Source organism: Apium graveolens, chromosome 8 (assembly GCF_009905375.1).
Source record: "Apium graveolens cultivar Ventura chromosome 8, ASM990537v1, whole genome shotgun sequence".
Classification (NCBI taxonomy): domain Eukaryota; kingdom Viridiplantae; phylum Streptophyta; class Magnoliopsida; order Apiales; family Apiaceae; genus Apium; species Apium graveolens.
This window is the reverse complement of record NC_133654.1, coordinates 40,405,699-40,429,622: the sequence shown is the minus strand read 5'-3', so window position 1 is coordinate 40,429,622 and position 23,924 is coordinate 40,405,699.

The window sequence follows — 23,924 nt, the reverse complement described above, 5'->3', positions numbered from 1 at the left end:
TGTTGACATGTTGTCATCAGTAAAGGCATGGTGATTCAAACAATTTGACATGAAGGACTTAGGTGAAGCGGCATACATCCTTGGGATCAAAGTTATAAGGGATCGCAAGAAAAGGATGTTGGCTTTATCTCAAGAGCCCTACATTGATGAAGTATTAGCTCATTTTAACATGCAGAACTCCAAGAAAGGTTTTTTACCTTTTAAGCATGGAGTTGCTCTATCTAAGAAGCAGTGTTCTTTGACACCTAAGGATATAGAGAGCATGAAAGCAGTTCCTTATGCTTCAGCATGTGGAAGCTTAATGTATGCTATGTTATGTACGAGGCCTGACATCTGCTTTGCTGTAGGCATGGTTAGTAGATATCAGTCGAACCCAGGTCAGGAACATTGGAGTGCAGTAAAAACTATACTCAAGTACCTGAGAAGGACTAAGGAGTATATGTTAATTTACAAGGCCTCAGATCTATTTCCTTTGGGATATACTGATTCAGATTTCCAATCAGATAGGGATAAGAGGAAATCAACCTCGGGATATATTTTTACTTTGGGAGGTGGAGTCGTTATATGGAGGAGTGTAAAGCAGAAATGCATTGCAGACTCCACCATGGAGGCCGAGTACGTGGCGGCCTCTGAGGCTGCCAAGGAGGCTGTATGGTTCAGGAACTTCCTTTTGGACTTAGATGTGGTACCTAATTTGCCTAGGAGCTTGACGGTGTATTGTGATAACACTGGTGCTGTGGCAAAGTCAAAGGAACCACGAGACCACAAAGCAGCTAAACATATTGAACGTAAGTATCATCTCATACGAGGAATCATAAAGCGAGGGGATATAGTTGTGGCTCACATATCATCAGAAGACAACCGAGCAGATCCTTTCACAAAGAGCTTGCCAACTAAGGTTTTTGACAAGCATGTGGAAGCGATAGGAGTCAGATGATGGACACATAGATATTTATGTAATAGTGGATTAAATAAACACTGATGTACACATAGAATATTTTGAGTATAAGTGGGAGATTGTTAGTGTATACTGAAAATATTTATTTGAAGTATGTACATTTATTTCTGGCCAGTTTATTTGAGAATCATTTGAATGTTTACATGTTGTCTAATATTATATATTGTGAACAATCTAGTATCAAATGGGATACAGAATATTAGATTGTTAAATACGGTTATATAATATAATAAGGTTCATAACACAGGTGGTGTTGGACAATCCACTGGTATGGCTGTAGTATTATTTAGATTAGTTTATATTGACTAATAAATAATGCTAGTATACTTTGTGTATATTGAACAGGATCAAATTTAGAATTGTTCCCTTAATACTGATTAAGAAGGAGAACTAAGATTCTATGTTATTATTAATGCTTAGGTTCTTAATCCGGAAATAGTAATTGACACGTGTATATTATTTACATGCTTTGATTTATATATGAAATAATTCTTTTGAATTATATCATTATATTTTGGGTGATGGAATTATATACATGGTGGATATTATTTATTGAAGGAATCCATGTCCTGATAATATCCGGGTTAATGATGTCCCCTTGAAAGCTCAAAAAGATTTAATTATGTGAAACCCTGCAGGTGGAATTTATTCTGGCATAATTAAATAAAGGTTGAGTGGATGATCAAGGATAAAAGATATTAATTAAATAAATTATCAGTAATTTATTTATTTAATGGATATATGATATTTTAAACATGGGGAATTTAATAAGCAAATAATATTGGAACCGAATTAATTAAATTACGGTATTAGGAAAGGTAGTGCAAATATTAATTCTTTAGTGGATTGAATTAATATTTAATTACATTGGGCTAGGCTCAAGATGTAATTAGAAGGCCCAACCTAATTATCCATGGTCCCTATTGTAGCCTATATATATTCTTATTCTCTTCTTGCTTGGCAATTGTGTGAAAACATATTGTAGCCACCAAGGAGCAAGAAGAGAGGATAACTTGAGAAGACGGAGGCCAAACTTCGCTTAAGGGAATTTGGGAATACAATAGAAGAGTGTGGAATCAACCATTAACAAGGTAATCCTCTTTTCATAATCTTTATCGTAAAACGTAGTAACACCCTAAGTCCGTGGTTCCCAACATTACCATCACCTGAGAAAATCCCTGTTAGCACAACAGTCCATTCATAAAGTTTCATCCATTTCAGAATTACCACAACATGTTACAGGAACTGAAGTTCTGGAAGTTAATCTCGAAGCTCCAATTCATTTATCTACAACACTTGAAGATATGGAGTTAATATCTGAAGGTGTGAAAGCTTCTGAAGCTACTGGATCACATACTGCACCAATTTCTAAATCTATTCTACATGCTAAAGCTGGTGATAAAGTTCAATAATTAGTACAGAATCCGGTTGTTGTTGAAGAATCTAATGATGGTGAAGAAGCTAATGTTTCTAATACTATTATAGATCCCGATGATGATCTTTTCTTCCCTGAAGATATGCATGTGCATGTGAGACAATAGAAACTGAAAGAGCTAGATGCTAAGTAGAAGCAGGATAATTATGATAATCTCTGAAATGCTCATTGCAAAGATGATACATATCCTATTTTCAGAACACAAGCTGTTGCACATATGGAAACAACAAAATAGAAGATTACAAATTCTGATATGCTCAATCATCTAAAATCATCAACTTTAGTTGTCAGATCCTTACACACAACTAATGAAGCAACTACTACTCAAATCAATCAGATCAAGGAATTATTTATTGCTTCAAATCTGACTACTCCTCAGGAAATTTAGAAACAAATTACACCAATAATTGCTAGACAAACTGTAATTGAAGCCAGTCAAGCTAGATTGGAAGTTAAACAAGCTCAAATGTCTAAACAACTTACAGAAGTACAGAGTTTAATGGAGCTGATTCTTTCTCTACTGCTTGGTGATGATGCCAAAAGGGGGAGAAAATTATTAAATCTAAATGCAAGCATCTGACATTGATAAGTACTGATGATGAAAATCCTGATGGAGGTAATAAGGGGGGACTCATGAAGACCAAAGTATTCTGGAGATAAAAGCCGGTGCTGAAGCAAATCAATATCTTCAAACTCTGAAAGTTAAAGGAAGAAAGATAACTCTATTCTACAAGGATCTAAAGATTCAATTATTTGACTCTGAGGTGAGTAGAAGAATATTTGCAAAAGGAAATCCTGGAAGTGATCTTGAATAACTAAGGCAAATGGAGGATGACTTCAAGAATTCCATGAAGACAATAAATGTTGATATTGCTGTTATTTCTAAAGTACTTTATGAGGATGATCCTTCTAACAGACCTACCAAATGTGTAGTTATAATGGAAATCAGTCAGGCAGAAAATCTAAGATCACAAGTTACTGTAACTGCTGACATGAAGCTTAAAGGAAAAGAGAAGATAGGAGAGAAGTCAAAGATTTCAAAGTCTAAAGCCAAAGATGTTGAAAAGAAGAAAATAGTATATAAGGAAACTAAATCTCAAATACTGATAGATCCAATCTATATAGTAGTTCAAGCTTATGATACTGAAGAAAAATATGAAGAAGAAGAAATCAGCCAAGCTCATCAAAGAAGGAAGATTTATGGAGCTTTCTGAGCTGAAGAACTGGAATTAAACTCTGACATTGCTCAAGTTAAAGAAGCAGTTTAGGAAGAACAATAAAGTCTGATATTCACTGAAGCAAGATTGAGGGCCTGTTTGGGTGATGCCAAATAAGTGGCTTATTGACTTATAAGCTCGTAAGTACTTATCGACGAGTGTTTGTCGACCCAACTTATAAGTTGAATTTACAACTTATAAGATGATAAGTTGAATGTTAGTGATGACGTACTTTTTCTTAACTTATTTTGATATTTCATTTTTTTAAATCTTAGTTTTGAAATATATGTTTGTAAATGTTATTTGAATTTAAATTTCACAAATTAAGATAATTATATTTTAAAATTATTTATTTTAGTTCATTTAAGTACAAAAAATTCTGACATATAAATAAATTATCCAAACACTTATATAACTTATAAGTTTTTCATCCACTTTTCACTTATAAGTTACTTATGTATTTTAAGTTATAAGTTACTTATTTTAAGATTTCCCAAACAGACACTGAATATGCATACTTGATTCCTGCATTTGGATAGTTTTGACATCATCAATTGGAACTTGTCCATATTTCCATAATGAACAAGTTGGGGGAGATTGTTAGGAGAAATTTATGATATCAAGTAGAATCTATCAGAAGTTCATATCAGAACTTACATCAACGGATGATGATATCGACGAATAATGATATCAACAGATGATGATGTCATAGAAGATGCAATCAGCTTTGTCACATCAGTTGATCTTCGATAAGGAAAAGGAAACAGGAATTCAAGGTGGTGAAGGACTTTATCTCAGAAGTATTGTACAGGTTTCCTTGTTTTTGAAAGAATAGGATTCCTTATACATTGTGTAGCTGTGCTGTATATAAAGCACATATTCGGTTCATGCTATATGCATTGCGACATTGTTATATCTTTCGCATAACCTAGCAGCTCTCAAGGATATTCGTTCATCCTTTCGAGAGAGTACGTTTGTAATAAGTTTTATCAGTTAATATAAAAACTGCTGATTCTGTTGAAGCTTTGTCGAATTGATTGTATTAACCGTATTCACCCCCCCTCTACAGTTGATTAAGGGCCTAACATAAAAATAAAATTAATAAAATAAACTAAGATTACATATGGGAAAGAAAGGTCATGTAATAATTTGCTTTCATAGCATTTTCTCGGAACACTATACAACCGTACATGTTTTAAGCAGTGTTCTAAAAGTCGGTGATTAATCGGCGATTAATCACTGTTCACTAGTAAATCGAACTGATTAAGATAAAATCAAATTGGGGAAAATATTATTTTTTTACAAAAATCGGTCAAAAATTGGGAAAAATTAGATTAATTGGTCAAAAAATCGGGTTAATTAGTCAAAAATCAGCCTCATTGGTAAAAAATGATTTTAAAAAAAAAAATTAAAAATAGTAAATAATTAAAAATAGTAAAAAAATTAAGAAAAATAATAATATCGTATACATATTTACTATTTTAAATGGTTAAATAATAAACTTTATTACTTTTTAATCTCAAATTGATCTCAATTCATATGTTAAATCTTAAGAATTATATTTACTTCAGTAATATTGCATATTTTAATTTTTTTATATATATTTATAAAAACTATATATATATAATCAAAATAATAAAATAATTACTTGTATTATTATTTATAAATAAAAATAATATTAAATTAGTTCTAATTAATAATCCGATAAATCATTCCGGTTAATTCCCGTTTACCCGATTAATCCCTCGATGGTGCCTCCACCGACTAAGTCCGATTCCCGCTTTCTATAATGTTGGTTTTAAGTACTATTTTCCTATATTTTTTAATTTTTTAATTCTTATATAGCGTTTGCATAAGTGTGGTGAAAGTTAATGTATTTTAAGTCATAATTCTTATATATTTTAAAAAAATTATAAAGCTTCAAATATTAAAATAAAGATTTTGTAAGTAAATGTATTCTAAGTAAATTTTCTTTTCATAATTTTAATATAATACTAAGTGTCCTATAGTGATACTAAATATAGTTCAGTAAAACTTCCCAGAGTTCTCATGTGCCATCAAACTAATCTCTCTCTCTCTCTCTCTCAAACAATGGATTAACCGCCGTCTCTCTATCTCGCAACCTGCAATCATCATTATCTTTAGAAGTAATTCTTCTCACTCAATTGATCAGAGAGGAATTAGGTTTATTTGCTCGTGCTGCTGCTCTGGTTGGTCGCTTCTTCTTCAATTTGGGATTGCTTCACTGGGATCGGAGCAAATTCGGGGTTAAATACTAGGTTCTGGTTTGGGATTAAAGGGGATTGAAATAATTTTCCAAAAGTTTCACTTGTTCCCCTAATTTCAATATTAGGGTTAAATTAATTCGGGTTTTTAATTTTATGCACCAATTGGTTTTCACTTAATTTTTGCTTTAATAATTCCCCCCCAATTTTTAACTCCTTCATATACTAAAGTTGAGATTCTCTGCGGGTTTCTGTTTTTCTCCAGGGTACAAGTGTATCAACAAACCTTCACTCTTGAACTTCTTCTTAACTGTTTTTGAAATCAAAGGTACACAAAATTTAACAGGGACTTGTTAGTAATTGTATATGATGTTTTTTTAAGTTTGGGTGTGGTATAGGTAATTTTAAGGTTAAATGTTTTTAGTTGTATATTTTTATAAACTTATGTTCTAATTTGTGCTATATAATTTATTAATTGTGATATATGAAATGGTTCTAATTTGATACATGTATTTCATGATAATTGTAGTAAAATTATGGGTCATCTAAAAAATAAAGGTCGAACTGGTTTTATGAGTAGTACTTATAGTTAATCAGGAAACATTTAAAAGAAAGTGTCAGAATTTGGTGAAGAAATAAATGTTAGTCCAATTTATCAAATGTGGTGAAGGAGAGTGGAGATAAATACCATTGGGAATAATCTTACTATAAGATACCTATATCAAACTAGGACAAACGGTGGCTTGCGTCTATGTGCAGGTGACAAAGTAACAATAATGAAGATTCATTTTTTCATTTAATATAGGTAAGGTGGCTACAAGGAATTTTTTTAGTTTTTATACGTTGCAAACCTGGAGTATTATAGTTTTGAATGCAAATTCAGTTAAATTTAACATTAAGATTTAAATTATTTCTCAATAATGGTTGAGTTCCAATGAATATACAGGTCATGTACCATATGTAATCTTCCTTGTTACAGCTGATAAGATGCATAATAAATCAAGTTAGATGCATAATACATCAATTTAGTATGAGTGAATACCTCAAATAACTATAATTAAAAAAACTTATCACGTCTTCGTTTGAGAAGTGGTCAATATATCATGTCCTAGTTTGAGATAGGTTAATCACTAATATATTTCCACATTTCCTCTTAATTCTTTACGACTACTAACATTTTAATATGTTCATCTGCATATATTGAGATTTAAAACACTGCTTGACTGTGAGTAATAATTGGAAAAATGTGAATTTTGACAAAAAATTGATCCTCTGGTCATACTTCAACCATAACCTTAGTAATAAGAGTAGAACTTAAATGTAACAGCCCTCACTTTCAGACTATAAAATCTAAATCGAAAACTAAAACAAAATATAATTTACTGATTGACAATCTATTACAAAGGTGACTATTACAAAAGCGCAGCTAACGGAAGTCCAAAAGTCAATCTACTTCAATACTAAATCCTCGAACTTCAATGTTATCCAACTCGAATCTTAGAGGAAACCTGAAAATTGAAGAAATAAGCTGTGAAACCCAGCAAGAAAACAACCGATCCAACTAGTAGGCCAAGTAACATAATCAATATAGCATAAATGATAATCTATATGAAACGATATACGAAACACACACTTTCAATACATATATTCTTATTCGATATACGATACACATAATCACATAAAAAAAATAATTCAAAATCAATAACTCATGCCACGACCGCTACAACCCGGTGATAACGGTCCTAAATTTTCAGAAACTATCACTACAATCCGGTGATTGTGGTCCTAAGTTCTTGTTCGATATTTTCGCAAACATGACACAAATCAAAGATCTTAAATTATCGCTGGCATACCACACACATATACGATAATACATATCATTTCAAAATATATTGTCACTTAGCCCATGTTTTGATAATCAACTATAAACGCATAACATACAATTTGGAAAACACTAGCAAGATCGATCGAAAACTTACCTCAAAACCTGACCAGATATGAATTTACCCTTTTGACCCTCTAAATGATGTTTTCTTGAAAAAAGGAATTATGAAAGTTGTAGAGAATAAAAAGACCTTTCTGAAAAGTCAAGGATCAATGAATTCCGAGTTACGATGAATTTTCTACGAATTTTACAGGATTGCTTATTTTTATCAGAAAAAGCAGTTAGTACGAAAACACATGCTAGTATTCACACAAGTATACACGATCATAAGGAATATAGAATTAATTCTAGTTCGTTTCTATAGAGACTGGTTTAGGTTAATTTCAATTATTGTACTTATGCAACGATGGTATGGTTATTATTTAATTCTAAGATGATAACTAGTTGAGATTATTTATAACTAAGATTAACTAACATGCAATTAAACTAAGAGATTTAAAAGGTTGATTTACTTATATAACACAAACATGGGATTCTAACTTCATTACTACTTGATTCAATAGCCTTTTTGTTCTTAACCTTAGCATGCAATAGTGATGACACTAATCAGGTAACACGAAACTAGTAAACGCCAACTTTTGTTGTACAAATACCCTACTACCAGACATCCAGAAAAGAGATAGAAGCTGAATAGACACCAATTATGTTGAGACCCTATATGTCTATAGAATTTGACAACAAAAAGGTTTAATGTGCAAGTTATCTATTGTGATTACATAGGGCAAGTAAGATGGTTGAAATTACCTACGAATCATGCATATCAAATACATGAACCTATGCTAGCATGGTAAGTTCTAAACCCCTATATTCACTTTCACTTAGAGATTAACACGCTATCTTATAAGTTTATGACGCTCATAAGACGAATAAGCACAACCAATACTAGGATATCATACAATCACCACAGACTAAGGTATCAAAATATATTAACTATTAAAATCTATAAGTAAATCCATTAGAACCCCACGATAATGATTAGCCCATAACCGAGCTCATCATCATCGTGGGTTTCGATGAAAGCATGGTATAATAAACTAGGTCTTTATAAAATGAATAATAAATAAAGTACGTAATCCAGAGTATTAGGTTCAACAAAACAAGAAACGAGCATCCAAGATTACAACTTAAATAAAGAATCACAAGAATAAACTAGATCTTCTTCGCCTTCATTGAATTGTTCTATAGGTCTTCTCGATGTCTTCTTCTTAAGCTCTGTTGTGAAAAACGTCTTTAAGTTATCTTTGTATAGCATCCCAATTAATCCAGAAGCCCAGAAAATCCTTCTTCTATCTACAACAGGATTCTGAAACCCCGACACGGCGCGGCCGCGCGCTTCAACAGCGCGGGCGTGTTGTCCTTCTACTATTCTGGCACGGGCGCACGCTACTACAACGCTGGCGCGCTGTCCTTCTGGAAAAACTGAATTGCTTCCTTTATTTTACTGGTTCTTGATGGCTTTCCACGAGCAATCTTCACGACACCTTCTTAACACCATTTTAGCATCAAATCAATGCTAAATCTCCTTGATCCTTTATTTATGCCTGAAATGTAAAACAGTACAAAAACGCATCAAAAATACAAACAACTTGAGTACAAAACACCAATTCAAGCCTTTATAGAGTATTCTAAGTGGATATAAATGCAACTTAACACACCCTCAAACTTGAACCGATGCTTGTCCTCAAGCATAAACAGACTCAAAGAACAAGATATAAAAATGCATGAATGCAACTACATGAATGCAACGAACCCCTCAGATTAACTAACCAACTGATGAGCAACATCTCAACAAATGCAGTTATTCGCACAAGTTCAATCAAACCCCACAAATCAACTCACAAGCTAGAAACTTGCATTTTTGTAGATGCTTAAAAGATATACTATTGCAAGCAGATCAATAATCATGACTCACTACTCATCAAGACAATCACAAGGTTGTAAATAAAATTAAACGCTAAACTCAAAATGATTGACAACAATTTAATTTTTTATATCGGAGTTATTACATAGATTCATGCTTTTATTCAAAACACATAAACAATCACATAGATGCTTATTTGATCGTGCAATGAGTGAGGTCCACAAAAGAATTATGAAGTAATACCCATATAGCGAGCGTTAGGTTAGTGGATCCCAGACTATAAAAGCCTTAGGTCACTAGACACAAAGTCCCCTAAGAACTTAATAACTTGAGTATTAAAGAGCCCACTCGTGATCAATTATGCATTAACACATATTTTTTTCTTTTTTTTGAATGAGTGCGTTTTGCTCCATCTCGTTCAACCCTAGACTACTCATGTAAATATGAGCCGGCTACTAGCCATTTGACACATAGCCACAACAACTAGCAATGAAATCTAAAATTTTTCTCCACTTTTTAAATATCCATGTTATGTTATCATTAAGAGAATATCATACACTCTAAATATAAACAAGTGATTAAACCTCGAGAAACAAACAAACCATGATCATGATCTAGCACTCAAGCAACCTATAAGATTTAGTGAAATTTTATTGCTTCTAGCATGCAAATCAACTCAATAGGACTTAACATCACTCTATACGATATCACTAAATTAGCATCAATATCACAAATCAATCGGTAAAATAAACTTAAGGGATCATGATATAATGCACATGAATGAAACTACAAGAACATACTAACATGACAATAAATATGACAAAATAAAATAAAACAAAAAAACTACATGATAATTATGCAACTATATGAACTAAACTAGCATGAATATGCAACTATATGAGACTCACACGTAACATATATTCCTTAATAACCACCCCCAAACTTAAAATATTCACTGTCCTCAGTGAAGGTAATAGTAAGGAATCAGGCATACATACTCGGAATCAGGATCATCACCCTCATGGGGTGGCATGTCAGGAGTGTCAGGTGGTGGGTACACAGAATCCTTACCGAACACTGGCCACTGGATGTCAACTTCCGTGGCTCTGAGTGCTGTACCCAATGCCTGGGTAAGGTCATGTACAAACCGACTATGGATGTCATGCATCGCATCCATCCTCCTCATCAAGTGCCTATCCTACGCTGAACTCAAACCAGCACTTACATCTGCTTCCTACTGCTGCTGCTGTTGTGAAAGACCAGCCTCGCCCAACTGAGCTCTCCATGTTGCCCTGCTCGCCTTAGTCGTACCACCAACATATGTCTGATCAGCTGGATGACCACCTGGAAATTGATCATAAGAGTAACCGAGCCCCTTTATATCAGGCTTACCTCCTCCCCACTCCTGCATGACTGCTATCATCGAACTATCAATCGGGGCACTAGGCAATGCAGCTGCTCGTGTGCGGGCCAATGAACTCCAACCGCCACATAAAGCTTCATCACAATAGACATATTGAGAATAGCCCCCGTAGTGCTCCCTCGCAAGAACCTCAAAATCCCATGAAAGATAATGGACCCCAAGTCCACATAATCACCGTGCAGAATATCCCACAACAGCTTTGCCCGGTCCACCGTAATATCATGCACATGTGATGAAGGCATAATGTTAGCACAAATAAACGAGTTCTATGCACGGGTATACCTATTCATGCACGAAGCCGGGAAAGTGGCATACTCATTCGTGCCCCTCTTGAACTTCCAGTGAGTCTCAGGAACACGAAATATAGCAACAGTCAAATCCTAGTTAAAATCCTCGCCGGTCTTCGCATTCCAATCCTCCTGCTCAGGCTGTCTTTCGGGCTGATTTATCACCCGACAAATAGCATCTACGGTATAATCCACCATGAATCCCCTAACCACAGAATACCCGTTCTTCTCCGCCTTCGCGTTCGCGTAAAACTCACGAACCACACTCATTGGCACCGTAGCTGGTTCCTCATAAAAAGCAATCGAACCCATTTCCACAATAATCTCCAACAACTTACCATCCCTTCCTGATGGCAGAAAACCTCGCTCCTTGGCTATGGGCTTCGAAAGCAGCCTCGTATACTCCGCCTCAACCTCCAGAGTTACAAACCCGGGCCTCACACCCCCAACACTAGAAGAATCGGTTGTGCTGCTACTAACTTGGGTTCGTTGTCTTGTGGGTGCCATTGAATTGAAAAAGAAAGAATAAGAAATGTGTATAAGAGAGATGTATGATTTTGAGAACTGAAAGTGATGGAGAGATTTGTGTATAAGTGTATGTATATATAAGAAGAGAATTAGGTTTAAAATATAAGTGGGATTTGATTAAGGGAATAATGAGAGTAATGGGATGTTTGAAACTGAATTGGAGAGGGAAATATGGAAGGCGGGAGCAAGAAATTCGGGTGTGATTTGATTTTGTATTTGATTATCGATTTTTCTATTTTTTTCAGGTCCAGGGAGCTAGCGCGGCCGCCCCGCCTGGCAGCGCGGATGCGCCGTGCTACTGGAATTCCAGCGCGACCACCCCGCATACCAGCGCGGGCGCGCCGTACTAGTGGGAAAATAGCGCGGCGGCCCCGCTCTTCAGCGCGGGGGTGCCGTGCTACTGTAGTTGGTAATGAAATTTTTCTCTTTTCTTGATTATTTTTTTTGTAGTTTTCTCCTGGGGCGTAGACGTATATGATTGTTGCGAATTTGGGGACCAAATTCTTTTTAAGGAGGGTAGCATGTAATATCCCATAATTTTTAGAATAATAATAATTGGATATGAGAAAAAAAGGATTAAAATTTGATAAAGATTATAATTTAAAATTGAATTAGACAAATGGGCCTAAAATTTGGATCAGATTCTAATATGGATAACTTGTAGGTTAAGATATACGATTTTGTATGGTTATAAATACATAATATTCGTCTTGCTCATCTTTATTATTAAAATTCGTAGGGCTTTTTCTCATAAAAATCAGCAATCTTGTAAAATACGTAGAAACTTCATCGTAAGTCGTAATTCTTTGATCCTGGACTTTTCAGGAAGTTCTTTTCATTCTCTACAACTTTCGTGATTTGTGTTTTTCAAGAAAACATCATTTAGTGGGTCAAAAAGGGTAAATTCATATCTGGTCAGGTTTTGAGTTAAGTTTTTGATCGATCTTACTAGTGTTTTCCAAATTTTATGTTATGCATTTATAGTTGATTATCAAAACATGGGCTAAGTGGCAATATATTTTGAAGTGATATGTAATATCGTATATGTATGTGGTGTGCCAATGATAATTTAAGATCTCTGATTTGTGTCATGATTTGTGAAAATATTGAATAAGAACTTAGGACCGTAGTGACCAGATTGTAGTGACAGTTTTTTGAAAATTTAAAACCGTTATCCCCGGGTCGTAGTGGTCGTGGCATGAGTTATTGATTTTGACTTATTGTTGTCATGTGATTAGGTGTATCCAGTGTTTCAAAAATTGGTCTAGGCGGCCGCCGAGGCGGCGCCTAGGCGGTGGTAAAACGACCCGATTAGGACCCAGGCAGTGATTTAGGCGTTTTTTTCAAAAAATCGGGTCAAAACAGGGATTAGCCAGGCTAGGCGGTCAAAAATCGGTTTTAGGAGGTCTAGGCGGAAAATAATTAAAAAACATTTTTTTTTACTTTTTTATAATTTTAATTCATTAATGTCATGATTTCAAAGAGTATCATGTCAATTTCTAATATAAAGTATTGGTAAGAAATAACAAGTAATCTAATATATTTATTTTCTAACTTAAAATATAAAAATAACATATTATAATTAATTTAAAAGCGTGAATTAAAATATAGTTAATATTGTAAAATCAATAATTAGTACATAATTCATGTCAAATGTGTTGATATTGTTTAATACCATTCTAATTTCTTTTTTCAAACAAATATTTGACATATTGATCATTATATAATTGTAAAAATTAAAAATAATATATATTATCTTCCGATTAATGTTTCGATTAATCGGTCCGATTAATCTCCGACTTGCCAATTAATCTCTCGAAGGTACTCTCACCACTCTGGCACGCTTAGCGATTTCTCGAACACTATGTGTATCGTATATATCGAATAAGAATAAGAATATGTATCGAAAGTGTGTTTTTCGTATTTCGTATCATACAGATTATCGTATTATGTTATATTGATTATGTTACTTGGTCTGCTAGTTGGATCAGTTGTTTTCTTGCCGGGCTTCGCAGCTCATTCCTTTAATTTTCAGGTTTCCTCTAAGATTCGAGTTTGACAGCATTGAAGTTCGAGGATTTAGTATTGAAGTAGATTGACTTTTGGACTTTCATTAGCTTCGCTTTTATAATAGTTGCCTTTGTAATAGATTTTTGATCAGTAAATTGTATTTTGTTTTTGTTTTAGTTTTCGATTTATATTTAATATACTGGAAGTGCAGGCTGTTACAGTTGGTATCAAGAGTAGGCCGTCCTTCAGTATGGGACTAGTACATTCTCTATGATGCATTCCTGTGGACCATAGTTTTAGTTTGACTTATAAGATATTAGGGGGCGTAGACGTATAGGATTGTTGTGAATTTAGGGATCAAATTCTTTTTAAAGAGGGTAGTATGTAATATCCCGTAATTTTTAGAATAATAATAATAGGATATTAGAAAAAAAGGATTAAAATTTGATAAAGATTAAAATTTAAAATTGAATTAGAATAATGGGCCTAAAATTTGGATCAAATTCTAATATGAATAACTTGTAGGTTAAAATATAGGGTTTTGTATCGTTATAAATACATAATATTCATCTTGCTCGTCTTTATTATTAAAATTCGTAGGGCTTTTCACATAAAAATCAGCAATCTTGTAAAATTTATAGAAAAATCATCGTAAGTCATAATTTATTGATCCTGGACTTTTCAGAAAGGTCTTTTCTTTCTCTACAACTTTCATGATTCGTATTTTTCAAGAAAACATCGTTTAGAGGGTCAAAAAGGGTAAATTCAGATCTGGTCAGGTTTTGAGGTAAGTTTTCGATCGATCTTGCTAGTGTTTTCCAAATTGTATGTTATGCGTTTATAGTAGATTATCAAACCATGGGCTAAGTGATAATATATTTTGAAGTGATATGTAATATCGTATATGTGTGTGGTGTGCCAATGATAATTTGAGATCTCTGATTTGTGTTATGATTTGTGAAAATATCAAATAAGAACTTAGGACCGTAGTCATCAGATTGTAGTGACAGTTTTCTGAAAATTTAGGAACGTTATCACCGGGTCATAGTGGTCGTGGCATGAGTTATTGATTATGAATTATTGTTGTTATGTGATTATGTGTATCGTATATATCGAATAAGAATAAGAATATGTATCGAAAGTGTGTGTTTCGTATATCGTATCATATATATTATCGTATTATGCTATATTAATTATGTTACTTGGCCTGCTAGTTGGAACGATTGTTTTCTTGATGGGCTTCGCCGCTCATTCCTTCAATTTTCAGGTTTCCTCTAAGATTCGAGTTGGATATCATTGAAGTTCGAGAATTTAGTATTGAAGTAGATTGACTTTTAGACTTCTGTTAGCCGCATTTTTGTAATAGTCGCCTTTATAATAGATTTTTGATCAATAAATTATATTTTATTTTAGTTTTTGATGTAGATTTAATAGTCTGGAATTGCAGGCTGTTATATTAAATAAAAAGTATTTAGGGACAAGATACATATACGGAATTAGGCTAATAATATATTTATAAAATATTATAAAATGTAAGAATGGGTGATTAATTGTTCTGAATTTGTTTATTTCTTTAATGAAATATCTGTAAGCTTTTACTCAGTATCAATTTTTTCTTCACCTTTTATCAAAATAATTTGATACTAAATTGTATAGCATAAAATTTCAGGTTGTATATTTGTTAGTATTTTAATGGATCGTAAATAAATAAAAGTACATCGGATGTCGGAAGAATACATATCTCGTGTCTAACAGTTTTGTAAGTTTGCATTTAAAAATGCTAAGAACATTAATTTCATCTTATGCCCGTGTACGGAATGTTTGAATATTATTGAAGTTAATGGTCCAAACGAGTTGCATGCCCACTTGATGTTTCATGGTTTTGAGAAAACCTATACTCGTTGGAAAAATCATGGTTATAACGCCCCCAAATCCGCGGTCAGGAATCTGGGTCGTCACGCAATCCTTCAATCATGTGTAACTTGTATTAACTCAATAAACCAATAACTCTATATCATAGACCCCCAATCTCTCTCTCACACACACACACACAAGTTATAGCCTTAGGATCGATGTACATAATGTAATCTTCTTTTATTACAACTCAAATGTACTTTACAGGATCTTGAACAATTATTTGTAACCTCTACATGAAGTTATAATAATTACTCTTATCATCTTATAACTATCTGAATACTCTAGTCCACCTAAGACAATGCTGTAAGGGATTCTCCCCATGATTTCAAGTGACTAAGTCCCACGCCGGCATACTGTAATATGTTGTTTTGTGACATTTCAAAGAAAGCAAGAGTGAGCAATAATGCTTAGCAATAATAATCAGCAGTATGAAAAGACTGTTAAAGAAATTATATTAATCAGTATAAGGATATGTATTTATTCAAAGTAGTTTTCTTGGTGATACACACCTCTTTTAAAAACAATTCTTTGATTGACTTATTAGTTTGCAAATACCTAAATGGTAAACCCATCACCTAAGGTTGGGTTACGGTATTGCATATCAATTCCAATTGAAAGAATATGATAGTCTCCGAAGCCCTACTATACGATGATCAGTTGTACATCAGAATAATATTGTTTTCTACATGTAGAAGGACGATTTCCTTACTCCCGGTTATCACCCTGGCCGCATACGGGCTATGTGTCCCATTCTGGGTATACACACACTACGTAGGTCCTTGAGTACACATGGTACTGTCTCCTACAGTACTAGCAGTCTCCCTAGTACACGAAGTACCGGATATCTACCCCTTCCTTGTCCTGGAAGAATCCTATCACATTTCTGGTACTTGAACTATATCGAGGTTCCCCAATCATTTTGCTTGTTGATAGGCACAACTCACCTCATATATATATGTACTTTCGAGAATTTTTGGAGGGAGTACTAAGATAATGTGAGTTAACCATTGTCAACAGATAAATAAATAATTGGGAGTTTCTTTTGACGTTATAGTCAAATTATTTAAAGTATGTCGAGATAATATTCTTCGACGATCTGAAAGTATTAGTATGATTTTCTAAAACTCAAAAATATTTTAAAACACGTTTTATGATTTTTCAATGATATTAAATTATTTAATAAATATTTAATGATTAAATAATATTATTAAATAGTTAATCCTCGAATAATCCTATTTTAAAAGAATATTTGGAATAATATTCCTCAACTAATTTATGTTTAAATATTTAAATTAATCTTTAATATATATAAAATAATTTGTTTTAAAATAAAATAAACGGTGGAGAATAATTCTCCCTTTTTAAATGAATATCTAAAATAATATTCATTGCTCGGGTAATTAAATAGAGTTGAGGGAATACGATCTTTAGAAATCATTTTTAAATAAAATTCGAGGTATTTTAATAAATCGTGAGAGGACATCGAGTCCCTTGGAATAAAATAGATACAGACGTTACTCGTCCAAAATATCTTCAGAATTCTTCCGGGTTTTTAATTAAATTATACCGACCGACTCTCGAGCAATAATATATAATACCACGCTACTCGCTAGCGTAAATATTCTCAAATATAAACACCTTCAGAATACTTCCGAGTTTTTATAAACTTACTCCCATCGACTCTCGATCTAAATATATTATTTCAAATCCGGTGTTTTACTATATCAATAATATTAACAATTACTCGCAATAACATATCTTGTTCGGTAAAACAGTTTAAGCATTATCATGCATATATTGCAGTTATTCAAAAACAAACACAATACAACAATTTTGAAAGTTTAGGGTTTGTAAACTTGCCTGGAGTCCAAGATACGTTCCCGACTTCCACTCGTTCTGGGTTTTGTAATCAACAAATATCATAATGTTAATCAGTATTCCTAATCCCATCACTGACTTATTTTTCTAATAAGTACAATATTTCATAATTTTAAATATTCGATCGACTCGAAATAAGTATCAATCCTTGGTCGAAACGGACGGTCAAAGTGGTATTCTAAAGTTGACTTTACCGAATGTTACTATTACGCGACTCATACTCTAACATTTTTAATAAATTGAAAAATTAATATTTTAATAAGAAACCACCTCAAAGAGCTTTTTGACTTTTTTTTTTAATATTTTTCATAAAAGTTTCATTTTGAATTTATGAATTTAAATAGTTGAAAAGCATTTTAAAAGTTCGGTCAACTACGGTGTTTTACTATTTATACCACTTTCACTAAAACGTTGATTTCTCTCGAAATGTTAACTCAATTGATGCACCGTTCTCGCGTGCGCAATCTAGAAAAAATTTAGAACAGATTATTTGAAAATGGTTTTCTGGTAACATGGGTGAAAATCCCGAAGCGCAAGTTTTCTAGCAGTGGGTTGAGTCTGGTGTTCATACTCCGCGCGACCTCGACTCCGACATTTTTATATTATTTAAATATCAATATTTTTAGTTAAAATTTTTATGGAAGTTTATATATTCCATTTTTTACTCTCTGAAAAAATTTCATAACTTTTTAATACTTTTAAGTCAATTATTTATATTCCCAAACTTCGTAATTCGTAGCAGTTTTTATCGCGTAAATCATTTTCACTAAGACGGGCCTAACTTTTGAACCGTAAACTGAAATCAAGTGCTTAAACAATCCTTACAAAATGTTCTATACTTTTCAAGTCTTACTTTTGAAGAAATCACAGTTTATACTTTCTTTATTTCTGCAGAAACTTAAGGTTACGATTCGCTCAATTTATCGACGTTACGCTCGTAATTCGAGTTCCGTTTTCGCTCTAAACTACTAATCCATAACCCACAATCATCATACCATCAATTTAACACTTAATAATCTCAAGAAAATCAAGTATTTGAGGCCACAACATCAACCCTAGCATCTAACTAACCAACAATCAAGAAATCAACATAACTACCATCAAAACTAGGTTTATAACCAAAATCCATACTTTTCTTGAAACTCAAACATAATAAAAGTTTGAAAGAAGTTTTATACCTTTTTTGGTTGCTTGAGAGGTTCTCTTATTGATGGATGATGCTAGGTCAGTCCTTGGTTTAACTTTAGGAGTCTTAAAGGTTCATGGAAAATCAAGAAAATAAAAAGAAATTTTTGGAGTTACTATTCATCACCAACTTTGAGAAAAGATTTGACTATGTTATAGTAATCCAGTAACCATGAAATTTTTAACGTACCTTGTACATTATATGAGTAAGCTTTGGTTAAAATTTGATTTTTCTTTCCTTGGTGTTCTTGAAAATCATCATTGTGTTTTTCAAGAGAGAGAGAGAATTTTTTATTTCTTTTGCTAGTTTCCTATTTTATAAGTGATAAAATATTCAGTATATATCTCTAATATATGCTAATCTCATTCATATCTTCCTAGCTAGGCTATTTTCCAAGCTATATTGCTAGCTTACTACCACCATTACTATTCATGACACTATTTGCTAGCTAGGTTACTATGCTTACTAGGTAGGTTACTATTTGGTTGCTAACCTTGGTTACTTCCTTAGTTAGTTAGTTCGCATGGTTTGCATGGCTTGATACATTTTATCTATTCACTTACGTGTTCGCTTGGTCGCTTATTCATTTTCATAATAAATCTTCGTAAGCGGTTCGTGCGGTAAATCATTTCTTATACGTCCTTTACGCTTTGAAGCCTTGTACTTCAGTTTTAATTTATAGGAATTTAAATTCATAATTGTATTATGATTCTCGTATTCCTCGATGGTTCGTAGATACGGTCGTTTTACAACGTTCGTTTTCTTCGAAAACTAATGGCGTTTACATACACTTATTTGGTACGTATGATCACGTTATCAACTCGAAAACTAAATTTCCATGCATAACATAGTGTGGATAAAAAGTTTTCTCCGATTGTCAGGGTTATTATTCATCAAACATTTTACTAAATCTCAAAAATTCGAGTTATTACAGTCTTCCCCTCTGAAAAGGATTCCGTCTCGGAATCAAGTAGATAATCGGTGGGGATACGCTTCTCACATGACAACATCTAGTTCTCACGTTGACTTCACAGTATTTGATCTCTTCATAAAATTTCCACTCGTCCATCAAATATATTTCAGAGTATTCTTTCTTGTAGACCTATGATCTCTACATGGTGCTCCACATACGCTAAGTCTGGCTGCAAGTTTATTAGCTCATTTTCAATCATATGTCTGGCGTTACCGGTTAAATTTCTTAACATCGATTCGTGTTACTCGTAATAAACCCGGAGACTGTTCAATGATGGTGCTAATTTATAAGCCAATTTTTTTAGTCCTTTAAATATTTTAATCGGTCCAATAAACCTTGGGTTCAACATTTCTTTTCTTTTCAGATATCATCACTCCCTTCCCGGGAGGCACTTTCAATAATACTTGGTCTGTTACTTCAAACTCTCTGTCCTTATAGTTCTGGTCCGCATATCTCTATTGTTAATCCTAGGCCACCACTAGCCGAGTTCTGATAAGTTCTAGGAATTTCTTTGGTTTGTTGACTCAACTATGGTCCAAGTATCCTCCGCTTACCAACTTCTTCCCAACCTAAGGGAGAATGATTCTTTCTTTCGTATAAAGCTTTATAGCCGTTCCAATACTCGTATGATAACTCAATCTTGTCGGTAATTCAATTAATGCCAACCGGTTAGTTCTTCTTCCTATAAAATATACATCATGGACTATTACTATATCTTTCATTACTTGAATGGTTCTTCCGTTTTTGAGTTCCCTTTACGTGCACTTACTCACGTTGAAGTCCCGTTTCTTAATGTTTGTTTATTCTGATATATTACCTCTGTCGACTGCTCATATATGAAATTCTGATTACAGTCCTACATGCTCGCCTTTTGTCGCATGCTTGGTGTCAGGTTTAACATTTTCTCTTGCAGTCATGTAAGTCACATCGTGGTCTCGTTTCCATCTCAAAGGAAGCATCATTTCCTACGCAATTGATTGATACATTTTAGAATTGTGGAACACTCAGCTTTTGCTATCGGTCAGAATTCTTTAATCATTTCCCGTATAATATTTATAGTACTACGAGACCTTCCGGATCGTTTACATTATTCTCTCTAGCGCCTTAGACGTATTTGCGTTTATTGGGAACTGCTACCAATGGCCTTTAAAGGTCGTGTATGATCTTCTTTGCCTTCTGTCAGCTCTAATAATGACATCTTTCATTCTTCGACGTTGTCCTTCATAAGGGATATCGGTAGCTATTTTCCGTATGCTCGCGTGGTAATTGTATCTACACGAATTTTCTGTCAACGATAGACGATTCTCCTAACCATTCCAAATAAAAGGCAAACCGCTAGACGTATCTTTAATGGTCTAGATAGGTCTCTCGCCTTTCTTATCGATTTGAGAACTCTACGTCATGCCTCCATTCATTTTTTATAAATACTTTGGGAAATAATCCAGTTGTGAAGTTAAATCATGGGTTCTTGCCTGGCACAATTGCCACTGGGTCTTTCCTTCACCCATTATCTCTTCCGTATTTATTACAATTTCGTCGGGTGGAGACCTATCGTTTGCATAATGTAATAAGCGGTCTTATTTAACCTATAACTCAAAATCCCCAAATAGCATGATGGCTTACTTAGTTCCTGAGAATCCTCCTTTAAAATTTACTATAATATACTCTTACTCCCATTCGGGTTATTTACAAACCGTAATCACCAAAATTTTAATCCTCGTCATTCCGTTTTCATTTTCAACCACATCAATGATATCCCTTTTTATATTCGATAATGACTAGTATCCTTTTATGTTTCTAGGCATCATTAATTCTTCCCGTTACGTAATAAAGGGCTCTCTTCATATTGTCTTAACTTTAAAATTCATTCATGCGATCCTTCTCATCAGTTGTCCTGAAATTTGTTATCCTCAATCTATCTTGTCCTACTGAAAGTGTCAGCTACCATATTGGCCTTTCCTTGATGATAATAGATTTCTCAATCATAATCCTTGATCAATTTGACTATATCCTCTACCTCGTGTTCAGTGTACATATACACTTTGGGAGAGAAAAAAAATCCATATTTTCCTCATAAGTTAAACTCTTCGCCCCTTACAGTGCGAACCTTATCGCGACTATTCAAGATCATTATTATGGCACCTTATGTCCCGGTCTTTAAGCCGCATAGACGTATTTTTATTACTTAACACTAAATCCCACCTTTTTTATAGTCTAGTACAACTAACACGGGGTTGTTACTAATCTTACCTTCACTTTTTGAAAACTCTATTCTTCTAATTCATACATGCTTGGTGTTTCCTGAATTCATTAGTACCTATCCCGATAATGTTTCATAGAAGCGTACCTCCCTAATCACGCTGGTATCTCTATTATCATTCTTCTATAACAATGTTAAAGATACTTATGATAATAACTAAACATAATATTCCTTATTTTTAAAATAAATTACTCATTACGATGCTCCGATTGCACCATCATGGCACTGAGTTTTCAGTCTCATATTACAACAATCGGTTCTCAACTATACTTCTCTTTTTTGGAAGACAATCAGCCTTTGAAGAATGATTTTCACGATATCGATGCAATTTAGACAATCTTAACAAGATTTCAAAATCTAATATCTGAAGAAATAATGAGCTCTGAATAAAAGAGTCGCAACACTCAAAAGATTTATAACTTGGAAGAAAGAATACAACAAGGATTATCCTTCCATGTCCTTAGAATTTTATATTATGTTATTATAGAGTATATCCCTTGTAAGCAATGATTGATCAATAATAACATCATACGAATGATACTTGTAAGATTTCCCTGTTGAAAGAATACTTTTCTTTCGAATAATGAAAGAAATTTTGAATAACATCCTCAACCAAAGGTTAACCATCGAGGTTTCAAAAATATATACTATTTTTAAAGAAAGATTTTTATTCAATGATTAAAAAATAAGGAAGTATATTGTTCTTCAATCACTTTGTAGTTTTAATTGAATATTCGTTATATAAGCGAGAGAATAGACCATTTCATGAGCAAAATATTTCATAAAACTGTATATGAATTCTCGTTTGAGGGGGCGACCTAGTTAGGTCTCATTAAATCATTCTTTAAAAATTTCATCAATAATTAATCTTGCATATATAATGCATCGTGTAAAACAAAAAAAAATTGATTGGAAGTGGAAATGGAAAAGTAATAACTAGTCCATATCAAGCAATATTATCAACCGTCTAAGAAAATGGCCAGCTCAATTGGTTTGGCACATAATAACTAGCTAGGATGATTAGCTAGGCTTCCATCGTATTAATTAAAATTTCGACTAGTTAGGACATTAACTAGTCGTTCATAAGAACATATGCATTAAGCATATTTTAGTTTGTTTGAAAAAAAGGAAAATTTCAACATCGTAACCACTAAAGAATTTGTGGCTACCTGAATGACGATTTCAAAATAAAGAGTTTCAAATTTGGGCCGAGAAAGGCAATTATAACTCCGAATCGAGTGGTCTTGGAATCGGAACAATCGATAGCCCCTCATCAAATATTTCTTTCCAATAAAACGGTACACTCAGAGGTGCCCTCGTTCACATACTTTATAAGATTTTTAAATAGAACTGAATTCGGAATACCAATATCAAATTGATACCCTTACTAAGATTTTAAAGTTCAATATACAATTTCATCCTGATTAGAAGAAAAGGATTCCCCATGAATCTACGGATATTAGATCATCCGTGTTTTTAATCTTTTGTTAAATATTTAAAATCTTGAATGAGAAGAGTAAGTATGAAAGAAGAATCAAATGAAGATATTTGTTATAAATATTCGTCGATTAATTAAGGAAAATTCATTAAAAATTCCTCGGATAGTTGAAATAAGGTATAAATAGCTCTGAGCTGAACAAGAAGATCATAATCTATGAATGAAGATTCATGGATCAACTAAAAGAATTGAACAAGTCCTGATGCGGAGAAATACTATTCAAGTTGTTGGTCACATCAGATGTTCAAAGTAGGGAACTAAAAGTTTTCCTGATATGACTTATCAAGGCAATACGAATGATCAACAATTTGGAGGGAGTAGCG